This window comes from Schistocerca gregaria, chromosome 1 (genome assembly GCF_023897955.1).
Source record: "Schistocerca gregaria isolate iqSchGreg1 chromosome 1, iqSchGreg1.2, whole genome shotgun sequence".
In the NCBI taxonomy this organism is placed as follows: domain Eukaryota; kingdom Metazoa; phylum Arthropoda; class Insecta; order Orthoptera; family Acrididae; genus Schistocerca; species Schistocerca gregaria.
In genome coordinates, this window is record NC_064920.1 from 1172163449 (window position 1) to 1172191299 (window position 27851).

Below are 27851 nucleotides of genomic sequence, written 5' to 3' on the forward strand. Positions count from 1 at the left end.
AATTACGAAAAGTGCCGACTTTTACCGATATTTATTGAGGTGAATTATGGGGCTGAGCAACAAGTCGATGGGCAGACCACAGCCATCTTGATCTTTATGTAGCGGGGAAATACACGATCGGCAGATGATCTGCGATGGTTAAGAACTAGTCAAATAAGAAAGCTATGTCACCACATTACCGCATATCTCTGTTTCTCTCTCTCTCAATTTCTTTTTTGGGGCTGGGAAGAAATAAATCTCTCAATCTTTTAGGAGGGGGGAGGGAGGGGGGGGTGTCTGAGGCCGGCAGCACTCCAGCAACCCCCCCCCCCCCTCCCCGGATACGCCGCTGCTCCCGATCGTGGCTCGGACAAACCTTAGGTTCGACTGTGGTTATAGGCAGCCTGCAGCTTCTACTGTGTGGAGGCTGGAGGCGAGTGCCTGGCGTTCCTGTGGGCCTGCGTGGAAAGCCCTTGAGTCTGCGCCAGACACGGCCGGCCTGAGTCGCGCAGCTACTTCCTGCCCGGCCATCCGCGACCCTCATCGCGACAGTGGGTTCAACATGTCAAACAGCCCTCCCCCTTCCCGACCCGCCGCCAAGGGTCAACGAAGCCACTTCCGCTCCAGGCCCATACGGGAACATTCACGCAGGGCTTTCAGTTGCATTCCGTATCTTTTAATGTCCTACGTACGACTATGATTTTAGGAGCAAAAACAATGAAATACATACACTTGTGATACAACTCCACAGAACTTGCTGCTCTTTTTACAAATCCGAGATCGTCTACGATCACTCTCACTCCTCCAAATCGACTGCTCCAGACGGAAAACCCGTTGGCTGAAAATAATCTAAAATACTACATAGTAAGACTCGAACGTAACGTTAACAGACGCTTATTACGGCTGCTACGTAAAATTGTTTCAAATTATCCGTACCCTTCCCGTACTGATCTTTTTACTTTTACGTTGATGTACAAAACTTACGGACAACGTACACTACTTGCCATTAAAACTGCTACACCAGGAAGAAATGCAGGTGATAAACGGGTATTCGTCGGACAAATATATTATACTAGAACTGACATGTGATTACATTTTCACGCACTTTGGGCGCATAGATGCTGATAAATCATTACCCAGAACAACCACATCTGGCCCTAATAACGGCCTTGATACGCCTGGGCATTGAGTCAAACAGAGCTCGCATGGCGTCTACAGGTACAGCTGCCCATGCAGCTTCAACACGATGCCTCAGTCCATCAAGAGTAGTGACTGACGTATTGTGACGATCCAGCTTGTCGGCCACCATTGACCAGACGTTTTCAGTTGGTGAGAGATCTGGAGAATGTGCTGGCGAGGGCAGCAGTCGAACATTTTCTGTATCCAGAAAGGCCCGTACAGGACCTGCAACATGCGGTCGTGCATTATCCTGCTGAAATTTAGCGTTTCGCAGGGATCGAATGAGGGGTAGAGCCACGGGTCGTAACACATCTGAAATGTGACGTCCACTGTTCAAAGTGCCGTCAATGCGAACGAGAGGTGACCGAGACGTGTAACCAATGGCACCCCATACCATCATGCCGAGTGATACGCCAGTATGGCGATGAGGAATACACGCTTCCAATGTGCGCTCACCGCGTTGTCGCCAAACACGGATGGAACCCTCATGATGCTGTCAAAAGAACCTGGATTCATCCGAAAAAGTGACGTTTTGCCATTCGTGCACCCAGGTTCGTCGTTGAGTACACCATCGCAGGCGCTCCTGTCTGTGATGCAGCGTCAACTGTAACCACAGCCATGGTCTCCGAGTTGATAGTCCATTCTGCTGCAAACGTCGTCGAACTGTTCGTGCAGATGGTTGTTGCCTTTGCAAACGTCCCCATCTGTTGACTCAGGGATCGAGACGTGGCTGCACGATCCATTACAGCCATGCGGATAAGATGCCTGTCATCTGGAGTGCTAGTGATACGAGGCCGTTGGGATCCAGCTCGCCGTTCCGTATTACCCTTCTGAACCCACCGATTCCATATTCTGCTAAAAGTCATTGGTTCTCGACCAACGCGAGCAGCAATGTCGCGATACGATAAACCGCAATCGAGATAGGCTACAATCCGACCTTTATCAAAGGCGGAAACGTGATGGTATGCATTTCTACTTCTTACACGAGGCATCACAACAACGTTTCACCAGGCAACGCTGGTCAACTGCTGTTTGTGTATGAGAAATCGGTTGGAAACGTTCTTCATATCAGAACGTTGTAGGTGTCGCCACCGGCGCCAACCTTGTGTGAATGCTCTGAAAAACAAATCATTAAGATCACAGCATCTTCTTACTGTCGGTTAAATATCGCTTCTGTAGCACATCTTCGTGGTGTAGCATTTTTAATGGTCAGTAGTGTAATTCTTGCATTATGTGTCACTGTCGAGTAACATAGCTCGATGATACATGGACATACTTAGAAAAAACTTCTACACCATCGTACACAAGGCAACTAAAAGAAGTACATAATGAGACGAAGAGAAACGACATCGTTATTCAAAGACAGTAATTGCACTATGCATTGTGTGTTTCCCACTGTACATTACAAAAGACGAGACATGGTTCGCAATATGGCGTGTGATCACCACAGACGACAGTGCATGCCCCCATGCGCACCACGATGTTGATAAGTAGTTGATTACGATCGTGCATTGCCATACATAAAAATGAAGTTGGCGCCCAATGTACGTCACAGGAAGTACAGAGTTACAATAACATTCACCGGTGAGTGTACGGTATTCCAAGATGTGGAGATGAATACACTCATGTTACACAATGCCTCCCTACACACCATCAAAACTGAACCACCAACGCTATCATTTCCGACGATGTTCCTGGATGCATTACATGAGAGGTTACTTCCAGCACTGTAGAACGTGATCGTTGTGATGGTCCAGATGTTATGGTGTACAGAAGCGTAATGTTACACAGGCGCGATGATGATGATGATAACTAGGTCCCATACTCTGAGGAGCGTAGGGGACGATGCGGGAGACACGCACCGCAGTACTAGGCAAGGTGCTAGTGGAGGTGGTTTCCCATTGTCTTCCTCCGACCGTAATGGGGATGAATGATGATGATGAAGATGACACTACACCCAGTCACCTCGAGGCAGGGAAAATCCCTGACCCCTCCGGGAATCGAACCCGGGACCCCGTGCGCGAGAAGCGAGAACAGCTATGATCGTATCAACAAAGTAACTCGTTAAAGTGAGCGTAGCAGCTTCCCGGTTGTCGAGGCTGTCTGGGCTTTGCTCTCTCCGCTTACTAATGTTTTTTTTTTCTGATGCCAAAGTATTTGGAAGTTCATTAAATTGCACGGGTAGCATCCTGAAAAGACGTTATATGGCGAACGCCAACCAAACTAAAAAAGAATAAAATGGAATGTGTTTGAATTAAATCGGGCTATGCTGAGGAAATTAGATTGCTACCTGAGACACTAAACGTAGTTAATGAGTTTTATTAGTGAGGCAGCAGAGAAACTGATGATGACCGCTGTTGATGGGATAGAAAATGCTGACTACCAACAGCGAGAGTATCGTCTCAGAAAATTGTTGACATCGAATATATATTCAAATGTTTGGAAGTCTTTTCTGTAGGCATTTCTCTGGGGCGAAGCCTGTAACGGAAGTGAAACGTTGAGGATAAACAGTTCAGAGAAGAAGAGTATAGAAGCTTTTGGAGTGTGATACTACATGAGAAAGTCTGAAAGTTAGGTGGATAGATTGAACAGCTAATGAGGAGGTACTCAGTGCGATTGCGCTAAAAGAAATGTATGACGCGACATGACTAAAACTGTGCCTCGGATGACAGGAAACATCCTGGTGCATCAAGGAATTGATAACGGAGGGAAGTGTACGTGTGTGTCGGTGGGGGGGGGGATAAAAATGTAGAGGGATATGAAGATCTTATTACTGTAATCCGGTTGAAATAGATATAGGCTGTACTAGTGATGCAGAGTAATCTGACGTTTACTGCTGGTGCAAAGATTTAAATGATCTTCAGCCGTGTGCATTCAAGCGTTTTTTCTGTCAATACCATCCTCAGTTAGGTCATAGTACTGATTTGTTTCCTCTCCTCTTGGAATCGAGCAAAGACCCTTTCTGCTTCTACCATCCATTCGACTCGCGACGTGTAACTCCATGTTAGTTATACAGGGTGCTCCATTGATAGTGACCGAGCCAAATATCTCACGAAATAAGCGTCAAACGAAAAAACTACAAAGAACGAAGCTTGTCTAGCTTGAAGGGGGAAACCAGATGGCGCTATGGTTGGCCCGCTAGATGGCGCTGCCATAGGTCAAACGCATATCAACTGCGTTGTTTTTTTAAAATAGGAACCACCATTTTTATTACATATAGTGTAATACGCAAAGAAATATGAATGTTTTAGTTGGACCACTTTTTTCGCTTTGTGATAGAGGGCGCTGTAATAGTCACAATCATGTAAGTACGTGGTATCACGTAACATTCTTCCAGTGCGGACGGTATTTGCTTCGTGATACATTACTCGTGTTAAAATGGACCGTTTACCAATTGCGGAAAAAGGTCTATATCGCGTTGATGTATGGCTATTGTAATTAAAATGCCCAGTGAGGGGGCCGGCCCGAGTGGCCGAGCGGTTCTAGGCGCTTCAGTCTGGGACCGCGCGACCACCACGGTCGCAGGTTCGAATCCTGCCTCAGGCATGGACGTGTGTGATGTCCTTAAGTTAGTTATGTTTAAGTAGTTCTAAGTTTTAGGGGACTGATGACGTCAGCTGTAAAGTTCCATAGTGCTCAGAGCCGTTTGAACGCAATGGCGGTGTGCTATGTATGCTGCTTGGTATCCTGGACGACATCATGCTAGTGTCAGAACGTTCACCGGATAGTCGCGTTATTTAAGGAGACAGGAAGTGTTCAGCCACGTGTGAAACGTCAACCACAACCTGCAACAAATGATGATGCCCAAATAGGTGTTTTAGCTGCTTTCGCGGCTAAAGCGCACATCAGTAGCAGACAAATTGCGCGAGAATGGGGAATCTCAAAAACGTCGGTGTTGAGAATGCTACATCAACATCGATTGCACCCGTACCATATTTCTATGCACTAGGACTTTGAACGTCGTGAACAGTTCTGCCACTGCGGACAAGAGAAATTGCGGGACGATGAGAGATTTTTTGCACGCGTTCTATTTAGCGACGAGGCGTCATTCACTAACAGCGGTAACATAAACCCACATAATATGCACTATTGGGCAACGGAAAATCCACGATGGCTGTGACAAGTGGAACATCAGCGACCTTGTCGGGTGAATCAGTACGGGAGGAAGGATAATTAGCCCCCATTTTATCGATGGCAATCTAAATGGTGCAATGTACGCTGATTTCCTACGTAATGTTCTACCGATGTTACTACCAGATGTTTCACTGAATGACAGAATGGCGATGTACTTCCAACATGATGGGTGTCTGGTACATAGCTGGCGTGCGTTTGAAGCGGTATTGAATAGCATATTTCATGACAGGAGTTCAAAAAATGTTCACATGTGTGTGAAATCTTATGGGACTTAACTGCTAAGGTCATTAGTCCCTAAACGTACACACTACTTTATATAAATTATCCTAAGGAAAACACACACACCCATGCCCGTGAGAGGACTCGAACCTCCGCCGGGACCAGCCGCACAGTCCATGACTGCAGCGCCTCAGACCGCTCGGCTAATCCATGAGAGGTGGATTGGTCGTTGAAGCACCATACCATGGCCCGCACGTTCTACGGATCTGACGTCCCCGGATTTCTTTCTGTGGGGAAAGTTGAAGGATATCTGCTATCGTGATCCACCGACAACGCCTGACAACATGCGTCAGCGCATTGTCAATGCATGTGCGAATATTACGGAAGGCGAACTACTCGCTGTTGAGAGGAATGTCGTTACACGTATTGACAAATTCACTGAGGTTGACGGACATTATTTTGAGCATTTATCGCATTAATGAGGTAGTTACAGGTAAACACGCTGTAACAGCATGCGTTCTGAGAAACGATAAGTTCACAAAGGTACATGTATCACATTGGAACAACTGAAATAAAGTGTTGAAACGTACCTACGTTCTGTATTTTAGTTTAAAAAAAGTACCTGTTACCAACTGTTCGTCTAAAATGGTGAGCCATATGTTTGTGATTATTACAGCGCCATCTATCACTAAGCGAAAAACGTGGTCCAACTATAACATTCATATTTCTTTACGTACTACACGAATATGTAATAAAAAATGGGGTTCCCATTTAAAAAAGCGCAGCTGATATCCGTTTGACCTACGGCAGCCTAGTGGGCCAAACATAGCGCCATCTGGTTTCCCCCTTCAAGCTGGACAAGTTTCGTTCTTTGTAGTTTTTTCGTTTAACGCTTATTTAGTGAGATATTTGGCCCTGTCTCTATCAATGGACCACCCTGTATTTTCATTACACTTACATTAACGTTTCCCACACCAGTCTGCTCCCTGTTCGATTTGGTTGTTTTCATTTAATAGTAATGGCCAAGATGGATTTCTGCCTTCTTTATTGCCCTACCCTCATGTTTTATTTTTGCGCCTATTTTTTTCGCTAGGACTTTACCTGCGAATGTAACTGCAACGGTCTTATTGTGGCCATTTCAACTCAGATTCGTCGACAGCAGCCCGTATAAAGAATAAACATTGCCTTACGGGTGTTCTGTGTAATGGAATCCCGCAAACGCTTCCACTGCCCACAGACGGGGAGACACACAGTATTTGCTGTGATAGGCACCATCCGTCTGCTGCACGTTTCCTGAATGTTGGCCGGCATCCCGGAGTCTATAAATACGGCTGCACAGGAAATACACTGGCGCAGCCAAGTTTTGTAGTGCAGTGAACCAGGTTGCGCTGCCGCCCGTATTTCTGTACGCAGCGTCCGGCCAGCGCGAAGCTGCAGAGAAACTCGCAGTCCCTGGGCACTGCCCCTGTGTCCCACAGTACGACGACCCGTATACACACCCCACATGTGCTTCCCGTTCCACTCCCTTCGAGTCAAATCATCCATTTTCAGTGAGCTATTCTGAACAATTTCATTCATTTCAATCCTTGCTACTAGCTCTTGAAATGTAGACACTTTTTATCTAAACCTTCGTGTACACGACCTGTTCTGCAAGTCAATTTCAGTGCTTGGCAGAGGGTTCATAGAAAATCGCGGAGAAATTGCTTAGCCGTGTCATCAGTCGGTATGAACACTACCCACGAAAGACGAGGTTCTGAGCTTGAATCTCGAATGGACGGCCGATGTGGTGTACACTGAAATCTCGCTGATGGGAACGCGAGAGCAATCCGCTGACCTCAGAAGGGACGATTCCCGTCTGCTGGATTCCAAATAATCGCCTTAGTCAAGCGGGAAGTTCCGTTTGCCCTTTGCTACAGTCCTGGTAAACCACAGTTTTCGAGTCCTCACCGAGACTTGTAATTATTCAAAATGGTTCTGAGCACTATGGGGCTCAACTGCTGTGGTCATCAGTCCCCTAGAACTTAGAACTACTTAAACCTAACTAACCTAAGGACATCACACACACACACACACACACCCATGCCCGAGGCAGGATTCGAACCTGCGATGTAATTATTCCGAAGTGCAGAAGAGTTGTGGAGGGAGGAGTGACACGAACACCATCTTTACCGTCACTTTTTGTGCTGAGAAGAGTGATGTACGTTTGGAACAGGTGCTTTGAAACTTCGAGAATAAAAAATCTGTACACAGGAGAAAAAGTTTTAGTGGCGATTTTATCGACGTCTTCACTTTTTAGCCTCAGTACCATCTTCCCCAAGATTGCATCAGCAATGTATCTGCCACCCTGAGTGTTACACTTTTCTTTCTTTTTATTATCTTGATACCACTATATTGGTTATGCGACACTGTAGCTGAGAGTGCCATACGAAACATATTAATGTAGTGCGAGATAAATTCAAACTCAAGTTTCACCTGATAACTAAGCAATGTAACTCAGCGATCAATTCGTGTAAAGTTCTACAACTGTTTGGCAACAATGATTTCTGTGATTCTTATACGCCCTAATTCGTTGTATTAGTAAGGTGAAATACCTTCAAACTCTAACATGAATAGCCGCGAGGGATTACCATGGCGGTCTAAGGCGCTGCAGTCATGGACTGTGCGACTGGTCCCGGCGGAGGTTCGAGTCCTCCCTCGTGCATGGGTGTGTGTGTTTGTCCTTAGGATAATTTAGGTTAAGTAGTGTGTAAGCTTAGGGACCGATGACCTCAGCAGTTAAGTCCCATAAGATTTAACACACATTTGAACATTTGTTTCTAACATGAATATAACACTAACAATTCTAAAGAAGGAAGGGACTGACAGCTATGAATATTACCGAATCATCAGCCATGGTTGCAAAACACTGAAATGATCTACATATAGAAGAAGGGTCAGGCTGGTAGAAGCCGACCACTAGGAAGCTCATTTTCGGTCGCGGAGAAAAGTAGGAACATGCGACACCATACTAACATTACCACACATCTTAGAAGAAAGGCATATCTACATACATAGTAATTGCAGATTTAGAGAAAACAGTTAATAATGTTGGCTAGAATCCAATGACTCAGATTTTGAACGTGGCAGTAATAAAATATAGGGGGTGAAAGGCTAACTGCAACTCGTACAAAAACCAGACTACAGTTATAAGAGTCGAAGGACAGTATTTGAAAAGAGAGTAACATAAAGTTATTGCCTATCCCTGATGTTGTTCAGTGTGCACGGTGAGCAATCTATAACGTAAACCAAAGATATATTTGGAAAAGCAATTAAAGTTCAGGCAGAAGAAATAAAAACTTCGCGACTGTCAGTGACGATAAAGGATTTGAAAAATCAATGGAGGAGAATTGCCAGTGTCTTGAAAAGGTACATTATGAACATCAACTAAAGTGAAACAAGGCTAATGGAGTATAGCAAAATTTCCCTTATTTTATAACGATGATCATTTATCACCCCTATTTCACGATATTAGAAAACGGGCTGCTCTTATTTGAACTTTTACAGTGTCCTCCGTCAATCCTATCTCTGCGTATCTCACATCATGCACTAGTAAACCGGGAGAGGACGCACAAGCGTAGCGCTTGCAGTCTATTTAGTAACCTGGTGCATTTTCTAAGTTTTCTGACGGTAAATCACAGTCTTTGGTTCGCTTTCCCCACAAAATTATGTACGTGCTCGTTCCATTTCAAGTTATTAGTAAATTGTAATCCCTAAGTATTTTGTTGAATTTACAGCATTTAGATTTGTGTGATTTATCGTGTAACCGAAATTTAGTGGATTCCGATTAGTACTCATGTGGGTGACTTCACAGTTTTCATTATACAGGGTGGTCCATTGATCGTGACAGGGCTAAATACCTCACGAAATAAGCGTCAAACGAAAAAACTACAAAGAACGAAACTTGTCTAGCTTCAAGGGAGAAACCAGATGGCGCTATGGTTGGCCCATTAGATGGCGCTGCCAAAGGTCAAACGGATAACAACTGCGTTTTTTTAAAATAGGAACCCCAATTTTTTGTTACACTTTCGTGTAGTAAGTATAGAAATATGAATGTTTTAGTTATACCACTTTTTTCGCTTTGTGATAGATGGCGCTGTAATAGTCACAAACATATGGCTCACAATTTTAGACGAACAGTTGGTAACGGGTAGGTTTCGCAAATTAAAATACAGAACGTAGGTACGTTTGAACATTTTATTTCGGTTGTTTCAATGTGATATATGTACCTTTGTGAACTTATCATTTCAAGGCATGCTGTTACAGTGTGATTACCTGTCAATACCGCATTAATGCAATAAATGCTCAAAATAATGTCCGTCAACCTCAGTGCATTTGGCAATACGTGTAACGACATTTCTCTCAACAGCAAGTAGTTCGCCTTCCGTAATGCTTGCAGATGCATTGACAATGCGCTGACGCATGTTGTCACGCGTTGTAGGTGGATCACGATGGCAAATATCCTTCAACTTTCCCCTCAAATAGAAATCCGTGGACGTCAGAGCCTGTGAACGTGCGGGCCATGGTATGGTGCTTCGACGACCAATCCACCTGTCATGAAATATGCTATTCAATACCGCTTCAACCACACGCGAACTATGTGCCGGACGTCCATCATGTTGGAAGTACATCGCCATTCTGTCATGCAGTGAAACATCTTGTATCAACATCGGTAGAACATTACGTAGGAAATCAGCATACATTGCACCATTTAGATTGCCATCGATAAAATGTGTGCCAATTATTCTCCTTCCCATAATGCCGCACCATACATTAACGCGCCAAGGTCGCTGATGTTCCACTTGTCGCAGCCATCGTGGATTTTCCGTAGCCCAATACTGCATATTATGTGGGTTTATGTTACCGCTGTTAGTGAATGACGCCTCGTCGCTAAATAGAACGCGTGCAAAAAATCTCTCATCGTCCCGTAATTTAATCTTGTGCCCAGTGGCAGAACTGTACAAAACGTTCAAAGACGTCGCCATGCAATTCCTGGTGCATAGAAGTGTGGTACGCGTGCAATCGACGTTGATGTAGCATTGTGAACACCGACGTTTTTGAGATTCCCGATACTCGCGCAGTTTGTCTTTTACTGATGTGCGGATTAGCCGCGACAGCAGCTGAAACACCTAGTTGGGCATCATCATTTGTTGCAGATCGTGGTTGAAGTTTCACATGTGGCTGTACACTTCCTGTTTCCTTAAATAACGTGACTATCCGGTGAACGGTCCGGACACTTGGAAGATGTGCAGGATACCGAGCAGCATACATAGCACAAGCCCGTTGGGCATTTTGATCACAATAGCCATACATCAACACGATATCGACTTTTCCGCAATTGTTATACGGTCCATTTTAACACGGGTAATGTATCACAAAGCAAATACCGTCCGCACTGGCGGAATGTTACGTGATACCACGTACATATACGTTTGTGACTATTACAGCGCCATCTATCACAAAGTGAAAAACGTGGTCCAACTGAAACATTCATATTTCTTTATGTATTACACGAATATGTAATAAAAAATTGGGGTTCTTATCCGTTTGACCTATGGCAGCGCCATCTAGCGGGCCAATTATAGCGCCATCTGGTTTCCCCCTTGAAAGTAGACGAGTTTTGTTCCTTATAGTTCTTGCTTTGATGCTTATTTCGTAAGATATTTGGCCCGGTCACTATCAATGGACCAACCTGTATAGTGTCAAATGCTACGTTTCGCACCATACAGATATCTCGTCTAAATTATTTCGAAACTGGCTTTGGTCATCTGACGACTTTACAGGACGGTAAATAACAGCATTATCTGCAGATGAAATGAAGTGAAATGCCGTGTGGCTACGGCCTCCCGTCGGGTAGACCGCTCGCCCGGTGCAGGTCTTTCGAGTTGACGCCACTTGGGCGACCTGCGCGTCGATGGGGATGACATGATGGTGACTAGGACAACACAACACGCAGTCCCTGTGCGGAGAAAATCTCTGAATTTGGCTGTTAGGAAGTCTTTTCTGTAACTGATTTTCTGGACTGTATCCTTACATGGAAATGTATACAGTAAGGGTAAGACGAGAACAGAAAATTTTAAAATTTGGTGCTACAGATATATGCTGAAGACTAGATAGGTTAATTGGATAACTATTGAGGAGGTATTTAGTCGCACTGGGAGGAAAAATGTCGTGGCGTTAGAAGGGATCGGTTGATTCGAAAGGCTGAGGCATAATGGAAGAGTTAATCTGGTTGTGGAGGGAAGCGTTCAGGGTGAAAGTTATAGAGGCAGACCAGGACTTATTACAGTAAGAAGGCTCAAGTGGATGTAGACTACAGTATTTATTCGGAGATGAAGAGGCTTGCACAGTACAGATTAGTATGAATGGCAGCAACAAACCCGGCTTTGGGCTGAAGACCACTACAAAAAAAAAAAAAAAAAAAAAATGGCTCTGAGCACTATGGGACTTAACATCTGAGGTCATCAGTCGCCTAGAACTTAGAACTAATTAAACCTAACTAACCTAAGGACATCACACACATCCATGTCCGAGGCATGATTCGAACCTACGACCGTAGCGGTCGCGCGGTTTCAGACTGTAGAGCCTAGAACCGTTCGACCACCACGGTCGGCGAAGACCACTACAAAATCCACAACTGCAGACAATACTATGAACGACGGAAAAGGGCGATGTAAGTATATCTGAAGCCATTTGTTGACGTTGGTATCAGCGTCTTGTAGAAGGTGTTCTAATGCTTGTAGGTATGGTCAGAGTATGGAAATTTCCCTCTGCCGATGATCATGTGCTGGTGCGAAAATTCTTGGTATAGAAACTCTGTGTGCCGGGCCTGAACTCTAACGAGATTTTTACATACCGAGCGCAGGACTCACGGGCTGTGCTGCCCAGACACAATTCATAAACCCTCCCCCATATTGGCAAATCTCAATCAGTTTCTTCTGAATTTGCTTGTGATCTGTAGGCTATACAGTTGCGTTCTTAGCGCATAAGGATCTGTTATTCCTCTACAGGGTATGGTTATATTTATTTAAAAACTTTATTTTCTAATGTGTAAAAAAGGATATTTGTTTGTTCATCTACTGTGCATTCTTATACCAGTCACCCGATGGGCGGGAAACTTTGGTGAGTTGCTGTGCGCACGCCCATAGAGGTGGGGGTGTAAAGCTGTTGTCATACCAGCTTAATTGAGGAACGTTTGGGGTAAGTTCAGTCAGATTCCGGATACACGTGACTCATTATCTGTATAATTATTTGAATACAAATATTGTGTGTTAATACACCCCAACCACCTCTAGGGATGAATATAAGGGTGAGAAGACGCGAGATGTAAAAATATTCGACAATGACTGATATGACTACCAAAACCAGGTATAGACTGGGACACTCAGGTGTTTAGGACAGGTGGTGGGGACAGAGCCTCGAGTGACAATATACTGAGTGCACTATCCGAAAACTACCTCGAGCAATTAAACAGAGAACCGACTCGTGGAGATAACATCTTGGACCTACTGATAACAAACAGACCCGAATTTTCCGACTCTGTATGTGCAGAACAGCGAATCAGTGATCATAAGGCCGTTGCAGCATCCCTGAACATCGAAGTTAATAAAAATATAAAAAAAGGGAGGAAGGTTTATCTGTTTAGCAAGAGTAATAGAAGGCAGACTTCAGACTACCTAACAGATCAAAACGAAAATTTCTGTTCCGACACTGACAATGTTGAGTGTTTATGGAAAAAGTTCAAGGCAATCGTAAAATGCGTTTTAGACAGGTACGTACCGAGTAAAACTGTGAGGGACGGGAAAAACCCACAGTGGTACAACAACAAAGTTAGGAAACTACTGCGAAAGCAAAGAGAGCTTCACTCCAAGTTTAAACGCAGCCAAAAACCTCTCAGACAAACAGAACCTAAACGATGTCAAAGTTAGCGTAAGGAGGGCTATGCGTGAAGCGTTCAGTGAATTCGAAAGTACAATTCTATGTACCGACTTGACAGAAAATCCTAGGAAGTTCTGGTCTTACGTTACATCAGTAAGTGGCTCGAAACAGCATAGCCAGACACTCCGGGATGATGATGGCATTGAAACAGCGAATGACACGCGTAAAGCTGAAATACTAAACACCTTTTTCCGAAGCTGTTTCACAGAAGAAGACCGCACTGCAGTTCCTTCTCTAAATCCTCGCACAAACGAAAAAATGGCTGACATCGAAATAAGTGTCCAAGGAATAGAAAAGGAACTGGAATCACTCAACAGAGGAAAGTCCACTGGACCTGACGGAATACCAACTCGATTCTGTACAGAGTACGCGATAGACCTTGCCCCCCTTCTAACAGCCGTGTACCGCAAGTCTCTAGAGGAACGGAAGGTTCCAAATGATTGGAAAAGAGGACAGGTAGTCCCAGTCTTCAAGAAAGGTCGTCGAGCAGATGCGCAAAACTATAGACCTATATCTCTGACGTCGAACTGTTGTAGAATTTTAGAATATGTTTTTTACTCGAGTATCATGTCGTTTTTGGAAACCCAGAATCTACTCTATAGGAATCAACATGGATTCCGGAAACAGCGATCGTGTGAGACCCAACTCGTTTTGTTTGTGCATGAGACCCAGAAAATATTACACTCCTGGAAATGGAAAAAAGAACACATTGACACCGGTGTGTCAGACCCACCATACTTGCTCCGGACACTGCGAGAGGGCTGTACAAGCAATAATCCCACGTACGGCACAGTGGACACACCAGGAACCGCGGTGTTGGCCGTCGAATGGCGATAGCTGCGCAGCATTTGTGCACCGCCGTCGTCAGTGTCAGCCAGTTTGCCGTGGCATACGGAGCTCCATCGCAGTCTTTAACACTGGTAGCTTGCCGCGATAGCATGGACGTGAACCGTATGTGCACTTGACGGACTTTGAGCGAGGGCGTATAGTGGGCATGCGGGAGGCCGGGTGGACGTACCGCCGAATTGCTCAACACGTTGGGCGTGAGGTCTCCACAGTACATCGATGTTGTCGCCAGTGGTCGGAGGAAGGTGAACGTGCCCGTCGACCTGGGACCGGACCGCAGCGACGCACGGATGCACGCCAAGACCGTAGGATCCTACGCAGTGCCGTAGGGGACCGAACCGCCACTTCCCAGCAAATTAGGGACACTGTTGCTCCTGGGGTATCGGCGAGGACCATTCGCAACCGTCTCCATGAAACTGGGCTACGGTCCCGCACACCGTTAGGCCGTCTTCCGCTCACGCCCCAACATCGTGCAGCCCGCCTCCAGTGGTGTCGCGACAGGCGTGAATGGAGGGACGAAAGGAGACGTGTCGTCTTCAGCGATGAGAGTCGCTTCTGCCTTGGTGCCAATGATGGTCGTATGCGTGTTTGGCGCCGTGCAGGTGAGCGCCACAATCAGGACTGCATACGGCCGAGGCACACAGGGCCAACACCCGGCATCATGGTGTGCGGAGCGATCTCCTACACTGGCCGTACACCTCTGGTGATCGTCGAGGGGACACTGAATAGTGCACGGTACATCCAAACCGTCATCGAACCCATCGTTCTACCATTCCTAGACCGGCAAGGGAACTTGCTGTTCCAACAGGACAATGCACGTCCGCATGTATCCCGTGCCACCCAACGTGCTCTAGAAGGTGTAAGTCAACTACCCTGGCCAGCAAGATCTCCGGATCTGTCCCCCACTGAGCATGTTTGGGATTGGATGAAGCTTCGTCTCACGCGGTCTGCACGTCCAGCACGAACGCTGGTCCAACTGAGGCGCCAGGTGGAAATGGCATGGCAAGCCGTTCCACAGGACTACATCCAGCATCTCTACGATCGTCTCCATGGGAGAATTGCAGCCTGCATTGCTGCGAAAGGTGGATATACACTGTACTAGTGCCGACATTGTGCATGCTCTGTTGCCTGTGTCTATGTGCCTGTGGTTCTGTCATTGTGATCATGTGATGTATCTGACCCCAGAAATGTGTCAATAAAGTTTCCCCTACCTGGGACAATGAATTCACGGTGTTCTTATTTCAATTTACAGGAGTGTAGATACAGGCTCCCAGGTAGATGCTATTTTTCTTGACTTCCGGAAGGCGTTCGATACAGTTCCGCACTGTCGCCTGATAAACAAAGTAAGAGCCTACGGAATATCAGACCAGCTGTGTGGCTGGATTGAAGAGTTTTTATCAAACAGAACACAGCATGTTGTTATCAATGGAGAGACGTCTACAGACGTTAAAGTAACCTCTGGTGTGCTACAGGGGAGTGTTATCGGACCACTGCTTTTCACAATATATATAAACGACCTAGTAGATAGTGACGGAAGTTCCATGCGGCTTTTCGCGGATGATGCTGTAGTATACAGAGAAGTTACAGAATTAGAAAATTGTAGCGAAATACAGGAAGGTCTGCAACGGATAGGCACTTGGTGCAGGGAGTGGCAACTAACCCTTAACATAGACGAATGTAATGTATTGCGAATACATAGAAAGAAGGATCCTTTATTGTATGATTATATGATAGCGGAACAAACACTGGTAGCAGTTCTTCCGTAAAATATCTGGGAGTATGCGTGCGGAACGATTTGAAGTGGAATGATAATATAAAATCAATTGTTGGTAAGGCGGGTACCAGGTTGAGATTCATTGGGAGAGTCCTTAGAAAATGTAGTCCATTATCAAAGGAGGTGGCTTACAAAACACTCGTTCGACCTATACTTGAGTATTGCTCATCAGTGTGGGATCCGTACCAGGTCGGGTTGACGGAGGAGATAGAGAAGATCCAAAGAAGAGCGGCGCGTTTCGTCACAGGGTTATTTGGTAACCGTGATAGCGTTACGGAGATGTTTAACAAACTTAAGTGGCAAACTCTGCAAGAGAGGTGCTCTGCATCGCGGTGTAGCTTGCTCGCCAGGTTTCGAGAGGGTGCGTTTCTGGATGAGGTATCGAATATATTGCTTCCCCCTACTTATACCTCCCGAGGAGATCACGAATGTAAAATTAGAGAGATTAGAGCGCGCTCGGAGGCTTTCAGACAGTCGTTCTTCCCGCGAACCATACGAGACTGGAACGGGAAAGAGAGGTAATGACAGTGGCACGTAAGTGTCCTCCGCCACACACCGTTGGGTGGCTTGCGGAGTATAAATGTAGATGTAGATGTAGAAATCCACAGTTTTCGGGGTCGCTAGAGTTGTTGCTGACTCCCGATGTCCTTTCACCAGTGGAGATGGGGGGTAGGGGGCGGAAGGAGGGGGGGGGGGGGGAGCAAAGCGTTTGACGTATCAACATGTCTCTCTAAAGCATGAAGGAATTTCTGCCAAAACTGGTGCTCGGGCCACTAGCTGTATGCAGAACTTCACTGGCACACTAACTCCCGAAAGTTCTTTATTTGGTGAAAAAAATTGAGTACGAGGGACATTTGAAGACGCGTCTTCCCTTTGGCAGTCCAACAACTGGACCACGTGAGCACGACCACGTGACCACTCAGACTCTCTCCGTGTTACTCATCTTGCACTTCGGCCGAACACTGTTTCGATTTTACTTCATTTTTCACAGTTAAATACACCTTGTTCCTGCTCTCATGCCTGATCTGTGTTCAGTTCAAAAATGGCTCTGAGCACCATGGGACTCAACATCTGTGGTCATAAGTCCTCTAGAACTTAGAACTACTTAAACCTAACTAACCTAAGGACATCACACGCATCCATGTCCGAGGCAGGATTCGAACCTGTGACCGCAGCAGTCGCGCGGTTCCTGACTGAGCGGCTAGAACCGCTAGACCACCGCGGCCGGCTGATCTGTGTTCAGTTTTTACCGGGTTATTCACTGGGCCATATTACAAGTAAAACTGGTGGAAGGGGGATGGGAAATTTTTCTTTAGAGTAGCGTAAGAGATGGAGCAGCAGCTTTTTACAAAACAGCTGGTATTCCTTTAAGACAAGCAATACTCTGCCATACCTTTTATCTGCAAGTTAATCTCATTACTAACAGTGTGGGCAAATTAGCATTAACAACCAGGATAATTTACGTAAGTAGCAAAAGATGGCTGCTTGTGCCTGTTAACGATTAACTCCGCTGAAGATTCTCCTACACAATAGGATTTATGAAAGACTGTGTGTGAATGGACGAAATGAATGAACGGTAGTAAACAATGGTATTCTGTTATACATTTTGAAACTTTACTTATAAAAAGTTGTTTTTCGCGCTTTATATTAATAATTTAGTTACTAATAAATGCGGCATTCTATAATTATGTACAAATGGATAGTTATTGCAATTTTCATGCCACGTAGTACGTTCATAAAACCATTTAAACAATTTAAGCTTTGTCGTCACTATCCCACATGTCAGCACCATAAGTTATATACGCGTAAGTTGCAGACTAAAAAAGAAATAAAAATAAAAAATCGATGTACAAAGCAGTTTTAGAACAAACTAGACGATGCGGAAATTGCCGTTTTCATTAGATCATTTTTTCTTAATTTCCACGAAGTATTTGATCCGTCCTTAGGAAAGGTATTCATTTGATAGACGCTTCAAAATGTAAAATCTACTTTTTAAGAATGTACTGATAATGTAAACAGAGAAAAGTTTCATCTTTCTTAGGAAATACCTGAAAAATGAATTATATATAATGAAATTTTCACTCTGCATCGGAGATTGCACTGATATGAAACTTTCTGGGTAGATTGAAACTGTTTGCCCGATCGACACTCGAACCCGGGACTTTCGCCTTTCACGGGCAAGTGCCCTACCGTCTGAGCTACCTAAGCACTACTCACAACCTCTCCTCACAGCCGTAATTGCGCCAGTAGCTCGTCTCCTACCTTCCAAACTTCAGAGCTCCTCTCCTGCAAACCTTGCAGAACTAACACTCGTGGAAGAAAGGATATTACGGAGACATGGCTTAGCCACAGCCTGGGGGATGTTTCCAGAATTAAATTTTCAGTCTGCAGCGGAGTGTGCGCTGATACGAAACTTCCTGGCAGATTAAAACTGTGTGCCCGACCGAGACTCGAACTCGGGGCATTTTTTTGTCTGACGGTGAGGACCGATCGTGAGTCGTGCTTTGATAGCTCATGCTATAATTTATGACTGCACTTATTTGTCACCTTATTTACGTTATTTCATTGTAAGATAGCCATTTTTGTTACAGTTTTTGTGGAATAAAGAAAGGTCGGTAGGGCATACATTTTTAATCTGTCAGGAAGTTTCAATGAATGATCTGTTTGTTGGGTAGCTGGCAAGTGTAATTCTATTGTCTTCCTCAATAGCCCTGTGCTCAGGAGGGACAGGGTTCAAATCTCTGTTTTCTGTTCTTGATTAAGTTTTTCCCAGCTTTCCTCAGTCACTTCAGGAGAATGCTCGGATCGTACCCTGAACGAAGTACCCATCGTTTTTCTATCAGTTCTTGTCCAGCTTAGATAATCCCACGCCTGTAATGATCGCCGGCCGCTGGTGGCCGAGCGGTTCTGGCGCTACACTCTGGAACCGCGCGACCGCTACGGTCGCAGGTTCGAATCCTGCCTCGGGCATGGATGTGTGTGTTGTCCTTAGGTTAGTTAGGTTTAAGTAGTTCTAAGTTCTAGGGGAGTTATGACCTGAGCAGTTGAGTCCCATAGTGCTCAGAGCCATTTGAACCATTCTTGTAATGATCAAGGGTGTAATGATGTCATCGGAGCTTTAATCGCATTCTGAACAAGGCAGGCGTCAATTTTCTTCCAAATCCTTGTCTAATTAAGTTAGTACTGCTTGCAATAATCACTATGTCGTCAGAGCGTTAAGCTCTTACCTTCCTACCTTCCGGTGTGTTCCTTGTCATGCCCAATAGCTTTATTGCGGGGAGCCAGCACCTTACCAACCTCTTGTTTCAGTGCACATAAAAAACTTTACGTCCTACCCTTCATGCATTATGCAAACAATCTTCTGCTACCCGCTGCCACAGTAAATATAAACGGTATGATGGCACGCGTAAAATATTCGACATCTTCACTGTTTGTTCGGCTGACCAAGAAACTATTTTACACTTGGTTGAAATGTCTCACTCCTTAGAGAAATATTACCGCTTTGGTCATTTATGACAGCTACTTTCGCCACAACGTATTTATTTATTTCCTTGAACTGCGACGCTGTTATGCAGTTAAAACATCATCGAAAGAATTTGCGAAAATGCAGAATAGTGACTTCCAGACTGAGTAGAACTGTGACAAGAACCTGGAACGTTGTCGTTGACTCTACCGTCTTGTCGGCTGGCCTGTCCAGACGAGAGTCAAACACCGTTGGATTAGGGGAGAACGTGCGAGAGCGTCTGGAGAGCCTGGAAAGATGGTTCAAATGGCTCTGAGCACTATGGGACTCAACATCTGAGGTCATTAGTCCCCTAGAACTTAGAACTACTTAAACCTAACTAACCTAAGGACATCCCACACATCCATGCCCGAGGCAGGATTCGAACCTGCGACCGTAGCAGCAGCGTGGTTCCAGACTGAACCGCCTAGAACCGCTCTGCCGCCCCGGCCGGCTTTGCAGGAGAGCTTCTCTGAAGTTTGTAAAGAACATGTATGTACACTACTGGCCATTAACATTGCTGCACCACGAAGATGACGTACTACAGACGCGAAATTTAACCGACAAGAAGAAGATGTTGTGATACGCAAATGATTACCTTTCCAGAGCGTTCACGCAAGGTTGGCACTGGTGGCGACACCTACAACGTGCTGACATGAGGAACGTTGCTAACCGATTTCTCATACACAAACAGCAGTTGACCGGCGTTGCCTGGTGAAACGTTATTGTGATGCCTTGTGTACGGAGGAGAAATGCGTACCAGCACGTTTCCGACTTTGATAAAGGTAGCCTATCGCGATTGCGTGTTATCGTATCGCGTTGGTCGACATCCAATGACTGCAGAATATGGAATCGGTGGGTTTAGGAGGGTAATACGGAACGCCATGCTCAATCCCAATGGACTCGTATCACTAGCAGTCGAGATGACAGGCATCTTATCCGCATGGCTGTAACGGATCTCTCAGTCAACAGATGGGGACGTTTGCAAGACGACAATCATCTACACGAACAGTTCGACGACGTTTGTAGGACCATGGCCTATCAACTCGAAGACCATGGCTGCGGTTACCCTGCATCACAAATGGTTCAAATGGCTCTGAGCACTATGGCACTTGACAGCTATGGTCATCAGTCCCCTAGAACTTAGAACTACTTAAACCTAACTAACCTAAGGACATCACACAACGCCCAGTCATCACGAGCCAGAGAAAATCCCTGACCCCGCCGGGAATCAAACCCGGGCGCGGGAAGCGATAACGCTACCGCACGACCACGAGCTGCGGATGCTGCATCACAGACAGGAGCGCCTGCGATGGTGTACTCAACGGCGAACCTGGCTGCACGAATGGAGAAACGTCATTTTTTTTGGCTGAATACAGGTTCTGTTTACAGCACCATGATAGTCGCATCTGTGAATTGCGAAAACGCGGTGAACGCACATTCGAAGCATGTATTCGTCATCGCCATATTGGCGTATCACCCGGCGTGATGGTATGGGGTGCCATTGGTTACACGTCTCGGTCACCTCTTGTTCGCATTGACGGCACTTTGAACAGTGGACGTTACATTTTATATGTGTTACGACCCGTGGCTCTAGCCTTCTTTCGACCCCTGCGAAACCCTACATTTCAGCACGATAATGCACGACCCCTGGCCAGAAAATGTTCGACTGCTGCCCTGGCCAGCACGTTCTCCAGATCTCTCATCAATTGAAAACGTTTGGTAAATGGTGACCGAGCAACTGGTTCGTCACAATACGCCAGTCACTACTCTTGATGAACTGTGGTATCGTGTTGAAGCTGCATGAGCAGCTGTACCTGTACACGCCATCCAAGCTCTGACTCAATGCCCAGGCGTATCAAGGCCGTTATTACGGCCAGAGGTGGTTGTTCTGGGTACTGATTTCTCAGGATCTATGCACCCAAATTGCGTGAAAATGTAATCACATGTCAGTTCTAGTATAATATATTTGTCCAATGAATACCCATTTATCATCTGCATTTCTTCTTGGTGTAGCAATTTTAATGGCCAATACTGTATATTCCGAAAACATGTAGAGAACCGTGCTTACTATATCGGAGACGTACTGGCTTTGAATAGGTTTCGCAGCGAGGCAGACGTTATGTGACTTGAGGTGGCCGTCTGACGAAGTACATGTCATCCTGTCTACCCAACTGCATATCTCGACAAGCAACTCTGAGACTTTAGCATTAATATGCAAATTGAAACTGGACAGGGGCAGAAAGGAAAGGTAACGGAGCGGATCACTGCTGTCGGCTGCATCAGGACATTTTGCGGAATCAGCGACGAGTGAAAATTTGTGCCAGACCGGGATTCGAACCGGTGATAAGCACCTTCCCAGGCAGGAGCGTTAACCACTGCGCCATCCGGGATACAGCGTGGACTGTCTCGGGTCGCCCCCCTCCCCCTATCGTGCGCCACCTGTCCGCACTGCCTGTCCATTTCTCCACATTCGCTCTCTGAGATTCCCCAAGGAGGTCGGACGTATTTGTGCATCCGCACTGAAGAAAATGGACCCATTGCCCAGCTAGGCTAATCAAATTATATGAATGCATGGTGTCTGTTCTTTTCGACAAGTGCTGGAAGTTTGTAACAGGAATTACCGAACACTCTGTATATAACACATATCCAGGGTTGCCACAAGTGCCCCCAAGTGAAATTCCGTGATATTTCCCTGATTTTTCAGACAAATTTTAGCATTTTTTCCCTGACAAATTTTGAAGTGAAAGGTATTGTACTGTATGTATTCTATGTTATGCGGGGACCTAGAAACGAAGGAGAGGCTCCGTCCCCGAAGCAGCCGCAGTGATCAACAACCCCACGACGACTACCGCAGCCGCGCGGCTTTAGCCGAGCGGTCCAAGGCGCTGCAGTCATGAACTGTGCGGCTGGTCCCGGCGGAGGTTCGAGTCCTCCCTTGGGCATGGGTGTGTGTGTTTATCCTTAGGATAATTTAGGTTAAGTAGTGTGTAAGCTTAGGGACAGATGACCTTAGCAGTTAAGTCCCATAAGATTTCACACACATCTGAACATCATCGACAACCGCAATCCACTTCACCCCTCCGCCGCCCCACACCGAACCCAGGGTTATTGTGCGGTTCGGCCCCCGGTGGAACCCCCAGGGAACGTCACACACCAGACGAGTGTAACCCCTATGTTTGCGTGGTACAGTAATGGTGGTGTACGCATACGGGGAGAACTTGTTTGCGCAACAATCGCCGACATAGTGTAACTGTGGCGGAGTAAGGGGAACCAGCCCGCTTTCGCCGAGGCAGATGGAAAACCACCTAAAAACCATCCACAGACTGGCCGGCTCACCGGATTTCGACCAGGCGCTCTTTCCCGCCCGGGAAGCCGTGCGTTAGACCGCACGGCCAATGGGGCGGGCTTAAGCCAAAGGTAAGTAAAGACGTAAGTTGACAGTCCGTATTTGCAGCTATGGAACAAGAAGCAATAGTGCCAAATGAGGAAATATCTAAGTAAAACTTGCAAGCAGACGGTGTGTCCTAATGTGAGCAAAAACCTTAAGGGTATACGGAATCGATTTCTGGGTAAATGCATTTTCGAAAAATTTGGACTCTCCCATTTAATACCATGTATAAAATATTTGGATGACGTGAATAGAACTATTTTAAACAATTTTTTAAAATAATTTCGACACACGATGTTCCGCACCTTGTATATGAGACGCGAAATATACCTGATATAGACAGCCTTGGCAGAGATATAATTCAGCACAAGGGAGCTAGCTTTTCTGTTGCCTCCACTGCTAGACAGTTGACAATATATTCTGCACCATTTGTATTGTTTCCTTTGTGAGTACATCCATGTCATTGTTGTGACATGGCAATCGCCGACATAGTGTAACTGTGGCGGAGTAAGGGGAACCAGCCCGCTTTCGCCGAGGCAGATGGAAAACCACCTAAAAACCATCCACAGACTGGCCGGCTCACCGGATTTCGACCAGGCGCTCTTTCCCGCCCGGGAAGCCGTGCGTTAGACCGCACGGCCAATGGGACGGGCTTAAGCCAAAGGTAAGTAAAGACGTAAGTTGACAGTCCGTATTTGCAGCTATGGAACAAGAAGCAATAGTGCCAAATGAGGAAATATCTAAGTAAAACTTGCAAGCAGACGGTGTGTCCTAATGTGAGCAAAAACCTTAAGGGTATACGGAATCGATTTCTGGGTAAATGCATTTTCGAAAAATTTGGACTCTCCCGTTTAATACCATGTATAAAATATTTGGATGACGTGAATAGAACTATTTTAAATAATTTTTTAAAATAATTTCGACACACGATGTTCCGCACCTTGTATATGAGACGCGAAATATACCTGATATAGACAGCCTTGGCAGAGATATAATTCAGCACAAGGGAGCTAGCTTTTCTGTTGCCTCCACTGCTAGACAGTTGACAATATATTCTGCACCATTTGTATTGTTTCCTTTGTGAGTACATCCATGTCATTGTTGTGAAAGTCGTATGTGGAGAAGTCATTGAGGACCTAGTCTGAAGGTATTTAGAAAGCGTGTACATTGGCGCAAGGAAGTAAAGTGTACTAAAAATTCGTTTGATTCATCTTCATCAGTATCTGATGTCCCAGTAGCGACTACATTGAGTGATGCTGCTGCCACTACACCGCAAAGTGCTTAAAGAAGAAAACTAGCTGGAATTGAAGAAGAATACAAGAAACTAAATGCTGGGACTACAAAATATGAGGTAATTAACGTCTCTTTATTATCAGACGTTTTGGAGAACAATGTGTGTTGCAAATAATGTGTTAAATGTGGTGTTTCATTGAAAACAAACTTACATTCAGGACTTGCTTGTGAATTAGAGTTGATGTGCAGTTATTGCAAACACAGTGTTACTTTCTTCAATTCCTCACATGTTACTGCAGATACAGGTAAACTATACGATATAAACATTAGACTGGTTTATGGATTACGGTGTATAGGAAAGGGCAGGGCTGCAGGTGCCATGTTGTGTGGTGTGATGAACCTCCCTCCTCCACCTTCAAAATTTCACAAACACATAATTTCAATAGGCTCTGCTGTAGAAGATGTGGCACAGGAAAACATGAAAGATGCTGTTGAGGAAGCAGTTGTTGAAAATAATAATAGCAGAAACTTGTCCACAGCTTTTGATGGAAGCTGGCAGAAGAGAGGCCACACATCTCTAAATGGTGTAGTAACAGCTACAAGTGTGGACACTGCTAAGGTAGTTGATGTGGCAATACTTTCCAATCATTGCAGATTCAAGAAGAAAATGAAAAATAAACATGAAGAGGAGTGCATGGCAAATTACTATGGGTCAAGTGGTGGTATGGAACTTGCTGGTGTAAGAAGTATTTATCAACGCTCAGGAAATGGTACAACGTTAGATACATGAATTATCTTGGAGATGGTGACTCAAAGGCTTTCAAAGAAATTGAGGAACTGAGACCCTATCTTAGTGATGTGAAAATTTCCAAACTGGAGTGTGTTGGCCATGTTCAGAAAAGGATGGGATCAAGACTTCGACGACTCAAGGCTAGCATGAAAGGCAAGAAATTGAGCGATGGAAAAACTTTAGATGGGAAAAATAGACTGACAGATGCTACAATAGATCATATTCAGAAGTGCTATGGTCTAGCAATAAGACTGAATACAGCAGATGCAGAATTAATGAGAAGAGCAGTCTGGGCTCTGTTTTTTCATACAGCTTCAAACAATGAGAATCGACATCATGGGCTATGTCCAAAAGGAGACGATAGTTGGTGCAAGTACAACAGAGGCAAGGTAACTAAGAAACAATACAATCACCCTCATCACCTGCCACCTGCCATAAAGGATGAAATAAAAACAAAATTCCGAGACCTCGCAGATATTAGTCTACTAAAGAAATGTCTTCATGGCCGGACTCAAAATCCAAATGAGTGTGTGAACCATGTGATATGGAATAGACTGCCTGAAACTGTGTTTGTGGGTATAAACACACTTCACTTTGGCGTTTATGATGCTGTTTCATCATTCAATCACGGCAATGTAACAAAGTGCAAAGTTCTGCAGAAGTTGGGGCTCTGTGTAGGACTACGAACTGCCGCAGCTACGCTTTGTTTGGACAAGGAACGGCTCAGGTCTTCAGATAATGCCATAAAAGTATATTCAAAGGTGGCTAGACAGCATAGCAGAGCTGTTGGACGATTCTCATGATACAAGCTATGGAGCACGCTTGTACTGAAGTAAAAACTTTGAAGCTAATTTCTCGTAACTTTAGTTTTTTGTGTATAAGGTACATTTTCTCAAGGCCTATTTATAGTAGAAAGATGAAATTTTCTGTAGTTGTTCCTTAAGACCTTCTAATATATCTTAATTAAAAGCTATGTGGGATTATATTGTATTAATGGATGTAAATTTTAAAATACTTGTTAAAATCTATAACTTTTTTAACATTTACAAAAAATAAAATATCTGAAAAACTATACATTTTTTTTTTCATAATTAATAATTCAGCATAAAAGCAGAACATATCTCTGCGTTCTGTGAAAAAATTAAGAGTATTGTCCAAATAACAAATGAGAAAATGTTCCTAAGTTTTAGCTCAATTTAACATTGTAATATAGGGCGTTCCGTATACCCTTAAGTAGTAGCATCAACATCTTTTGTAATGAACTGATTTTAGATGAAGAATGCAAGTCATAGGTATATGTGTGTCATTAAGACCACCAATGTTATTTGATTTCAGTAAAACGAAACACATTTCGTGACAAAAATACACATTTCCCTGGAGTCGCAAGAAGTATTTTAAATACCTTCACTGATTTCAGGAATAACCCCAGAGAAAAATAGGCCTCTTGAAAGAAGTGTATAAGGGGGGGGGGGGAATAGTTGTGTAAACCAGCAATATAGGTGACCACCAATAGAATGCTGTCGGTCATTATCCACTGTGTTACACCTATTATTTTACAGGCATTATGTGATTTTTCTTTCGAGAAATAGTTGACTACATTGCGTACAAACCGCCAGCGGCTGCAACAAGTTTCTTCTTCTTATCGCCTATACTTTCTAATAAATAAACTACTTTCGAAGTGCCAAAATGTACTAGAATAAATAGAAAGTCTATAAAATACCACACCTTGCAACATACTTGCGGTGAGACAAAAAAATGGTTCAAATGGCTCTGAGCACTACGGGACTTTATATCTGAGGTCATCAGTCCCCTAGCACTTAGAACTACTTAAACCTAACTAACCTAAGTACATTACACACAGCCAAGCCCGAGGCAGGATTCGAACCTGCGACCGTAGCGGTCGCGCGGTTCGAGACTGAAGCGCCTAGAACCGCTCGGCCACACCGGCCAACTGCGGTGAGACAGTCACAATTTCTGAAATCCACTGCCCGTGGTCTGGAGCGGTGCAATCCTGAGGCCGTGAATAAACCATGAATCTCCGCTGCATGACGCCACACACAAGCAGATCCAGCTCGCGTGCAGATCAGTGAGAGTAGATCTGAGGGGAAGAACATACACATTAGTGGGAAACGAAGGGCGTAGATCGGCAGGCCCGATCCATTAGAGATATCCGCAGAAATGGCAGGCAGTTTTGGCGTGTCGTGGAAATCCACTAGGGTGGCCAGCTATTCAGGAGTCACGGACGGCATGTTGATGAACCGCGGTGATCAGTCCATGCAACAAATAACTTGTGCAAATAGTCTGAGAATCAATAATAATGAGGACAGGCAGCAACTCAGCATAAAGATGATCGCTGAGTCGCAGACAGGAACGAAGTAAAGATAATCACACTCTCACAACTAAATTTTCGGAGGTAGCCTTACTCGGAAAACGAGAGCACGCAACCCAATTACTCAAGACACAACTGGTGCACACATGTCCGCCGTAGCCGACCGCTGCGTCTACACTCTCTGAGAATAAGAACCAAACAAACCACTCCTCAAACCTACCAGTTTCTCGTCTGCAGCTGTCAGTCTATCGGCGGCAAGTGTCGCAGCACCGACTACAAGCTGAGGTGAAATTCGTTGACATTCGGTGATTTCACTGTTTTCCAGAACCTGTGGCAACCCTGATACTTGTACACATATTTCATTTGTATCTCTAACGAATTTCACTCTGCAGTTTCATCTCAATTCTGAGGAAACACTTAACTCACCCAGTTACTGATGACTACTGGGAAAAGTAGGAGCAAGCTATAGGGTGAGACGGGTTATGTGCAACATGTACAACA